The sequence below is a fragment of the Chrysochloris asiatica genome, unplaced genomic scaffold, assembly GCF_000296735.1.
Source record: "Chrysochloris asiatica unplaced genomic scaffold, ChrAsi1.0 scaffold00002, whole genome shotgun sequence".
NCBI classification, from domain to species: Eukaryota; Metazoa; Chordata; class Mammalia; order Afrosoricida; family Chrysochloridae; genus Chrysochloris; species Chrysochloris asiatica.
This window is the reverse complement of record NW_006408520.1, coordinates 32,558,688-32,562,615: the sequence shown is the minus strand read 5'-3', so window position 1 is coordinate 32,562,615 and position 3,928 is coordinate 32,558,688. Positions and strand designations below refer to the sequence as shown.

At 45.1% G+C, this 3,928-nt stretch overlaps 1 pseudogene; it reads right to left on the bottom strand.

Moving 5' to 3' along the window:
• Positions 1-2,457: 2,457 nt before the first annotated feature.
• LOC102828690 lies at positions 2,458-3,387 on the bottom strand (annotated as a pseudogene).
• Between the last annotated feature and the right edge of the window lie 541 nt (positions 3,388-3,928).

The window sequence follows — 3,928 nt, the reverse complement described above, 5'->3', positions numbered from 1 at the left end:
AAAAAAAAAAAAAAAATGGGGAAAGCACACAAAAACCTACGAAGCACATTAGTGTATTATCTTTCTCTTTGACAACTCTGCTTTTACACTAAAAACGGACACAGTAACAGGGTCAGGTATTTTGTCTTTCAATATTTACAGTCCCTATTAACAAGAAAATCAAAACCAAAGTTCATCCATTCTTACAAGTTTTCCACACTGAAACTAAAGGCACTGCCAAAAGGCTACTGATGCACAATACATTATCACCTGAAAATGTGATTATGACAAATACAAGACTATCACTGTTTGCAAGCATGTAATGCAACCAGCAAAAGTTATGTAGTAACTTTTTCAAAATTCAATTTGGTTTCAGTGGAGATGGATTCATGCAAAAGACAAGGTTTAAAAAGAACTAATTACAGCATAAAATAACATGGGAAGAGCTGAGGAGTTAGAAGCTTCTTCATGAGAGACAAAATCATTTTTTCCAGGAAGTTTTGGAGAATCAGTGTATGTCTATATCCAGATCCTAAGTACCATATGGAATCAGACTCCTATGGTTAAGGACAGATTGCCCAAAAAGGGAAACACAGAGATCGGCCTCAATCATTTGCCCAGATGGGCTTGGCTTCGTTTTTCTCTCTGACATTCTTAAACATCAGCATTGGATTAGCCCAAAAGCTGCCTCAGATAGTCTCTGCTCTGTGTTTTCCCACAAGTACATAGGCAAGGTGTGTGTAGTGGTGGTATGGGAGGAGGCAAAACCACTCAAAGCTACTAAAACAACCACAGAAATGCAAGTCAAAATGAAAGGTTCAGAAACTGCTCAGAAAAGAAAGAAGCAAAAGCAGCAAAAAGATGATGGCCAGGAAATATTCACTCACAAATCAGGTGCACAAAGACCAATCTATGCTCCTGTCCATAAATGTGTGCTGATGTTCAAAACCACAAGCCCACTCCTTGGGGAGAAAGATGAGGCTATCTGCTCCCTTAAAGATTTGTCATTGTTGTTAAGTGCCGTCAAGTCGATTCCGACACATAGCGACCCTGTATAGAGTTTCCAAGAAGCAGCTGGTGAGCTTGAACCACCCACCTTGCAATTCAAATGGCTTTGCAGTCAGGCACATTAACCCACAGCGCCACACCAGGACTCCAGCCTCCGAAATCCATTCAGGGTTGCTGGGAGTTGGAATCAACTGGATGGCAGAGGCTTTGGTTTTTGAGTTTTGCTTAGGGAATTAATGAAAGAGCCCTCGAAGCACAATGATTAAGTGCTTGCCTGCTAACAGAAAGGAGGCAGTTCAAACCCACCAGCAGCTGCATCGGAGAAAAGATCTGGCAATTGGCTCCCATAAAGTTTATAGCCTAGGTAACCCTATGGGCAACCCTACTCTGTCATATAAGATGGTTAAGACTTGGAATCAACACTGTAGCACGCAACACGGGATTCATTACACTTCACTGCTGACCACGTCCTCTTTTTTCCTCTTTGGTTCCAGGATCACGGTCCTTTTAATAGTTCTCCCAATGTCTAAATTCTTCCTTCTCTAGTTCCGTGTTTTTCAATAAAGTGTCCACATGTTGTTTTCTCTGTCGTTGTTGTTAAGTGCTGTTGTGTGGTTCTGACTCATAGTGACCCTCTATAGGGTTCTCAAGGTCCTGGTGTGGCGCTGTAGGCTAAGCACCGCACTGTTAACTGCAAGGTTGGCAATTCAAACCCATCAATTGCTCCTTGGAAAAGGAAACCCTATACTCTGAACTGACTCAACAACACTTAACAACAACAATAAAATGGGAGCAGAAAACCTCATATTTCTACTGTGCAGTGGATGGTAGGCTCAAGCCACCGACCTTGTGGTTAGCAGTCCAGTGCTTATCCTACAGAAACACAGCTTTCCCGTAGAGTTTCTACTATTCACTTTCTTCTCTTTTTCCTCTATATTCCATTCCTTTAAGAATTTTGTCTGCAGAGGGGAAAGGATTTCTGGCAAGATGGCAGACTAGGCAGACTCACTACACAGAACCTCTACAACAAAGTTACAAGGGACCAAATGAAACAGATATATATGAAAACCCTGGATTTCAGAGGAAAGCTTAGAGAAGTGGATTGAATGCTTGCTGGGGAAGTTGAGCAGGGATGGCAAGTAAGGGTGACTGGTAAATGGTTAGCCTGACACAATGCATCCATCGTGAACTTTTGTGAGCAGCTTTGCAACAGAAGGTGGACTGGCAGAGAGGGATTATGGGAAAGGTGGAATTCTTTCTTTTTCCCCATCCTCCTCTGGTGACCAGAGGTGTGGCCAGCTCCCATCCTCATCCACCCCTAGTGAAGATGCTACTCTCCTGGAGTTTGGAGCCACATGGTTTGAATCTAATTCCTTTGTCCTTTATAGCAAAAAGAATGTTCTTGTTTGGGCACCCATCCCCACCCTCACAGCTGACAACATCTTCCTTGAAACAAGCCTTTGACAGACTCTAGACAGCCATTTCCATTTTAATAGTCGGATGAGGATTGTATCCTTCAATCTGAAAATCTTCAGCTTTGAAATCATCAATTGTCTCAACTTTTCAAAGAATGTTGAGCTTGGGGAAAGGTCTTGGTTCTAGCTGGAGCTGAACTTTCAAGGGCTCAGTGTGATTCATGTAAATATGTGCATCTCCCAAAGTATGTACAAAATCACCTGACTTCAGTCCTGTGATGTGTGCGATCATGTAGGGCGTAGCTGGCAATGTTGAAAGGCACCCCCAGGCCCATGTCTCCTGACCTCTGGTACAGCTGCCAGGACAGTTCACCGTTTACCACATAGAACTGGCAAAGGGCATGGCAGGGAGGCAGCACCATCTGTGGAAGGTCTTTTGGGTTCCAAGCGCACATGATGATTCTTCTGTCATCAGGGTTGGTTTTGATTGTGTCAATAACCTTTTGCAGCTGGTCCACTCCTTGACCTGAATAATCTGAATTCATCTCTTTATATTCTGCCCCAAATGCCTCCGCTGAAAGCTATAAACTGGGCCCAAATCTCCTTCTTCTTAGGTGGTGAATCCCAGGCTGTCCAAAAAGTCTCGAGACCCATTGGCATCCCAGATCTTCACTCCCTTGGCAGACAGTTCTTTAGCATTAGTGGATCCCTTGATAAACCACAGCAACTCTTCCAAAACACATTTCCAGAACACAGGCTCGGTTGTCAGCAGAGGAAACTCATCTCTCAGGTTGTAGCGCGCCTGCATGCCAAACACAGACAGGGTGCCAGTGCCCGTGCCCGTGCGGTCCTCTTTCCTAACGCCACAGCAGAGGATGTGCTCGATCTGGCTTAAGTACTGCAGCTCGCTGTGGGGCTGCGATGGTGCGGGTTCCTGTGTGGCCGGCGGCGGCTGCAGCGACGGTTCGGAGCCGGCCGCAGGCATGGCGCAGAGGCGAGGGGAGCCACGTGGTTTTGAGTTATGTTAGTGTGAGGTAGGGGTTGGCTGCCTTGTTTTGATTGCTGGATTCAGGTGGGCTTGGCTCTGGACCTACAGAACCCAAAAAGTCACTTGTTATTGTTAGGTGCCATCAAGTCTGTACCAATTCATAGCGACCTTATGCAAAGCAGAACAAAACACTGCCCAGTCCTGGGCCAACCTCACTATTGTTGCCATGTTTGAGCCCATTGATGCTGACACTTGGCCAATCCATCTCAATGGGGGGTCTTCCTCTTTTTCTCTGACCCTCCACTTTACCAAACATGATATCCTTCTCCAGTGACTGGTCCCTCCTGACAATATGCCCAAAGTATGAGAGATGAAGATTGGCCACTCTGGCCTCCAAGGAGCACTCTGGCTGCACTTCTTCCAACACAGATCTGTTAGTTCTTTTGTCAGCTCATGGCACTTTCAATATTCTCCTCCAAAACCATAACTCAAAAGCATCAATTCTTCTATGGTCTTCCTTATTCACTGTCCAGCTTTC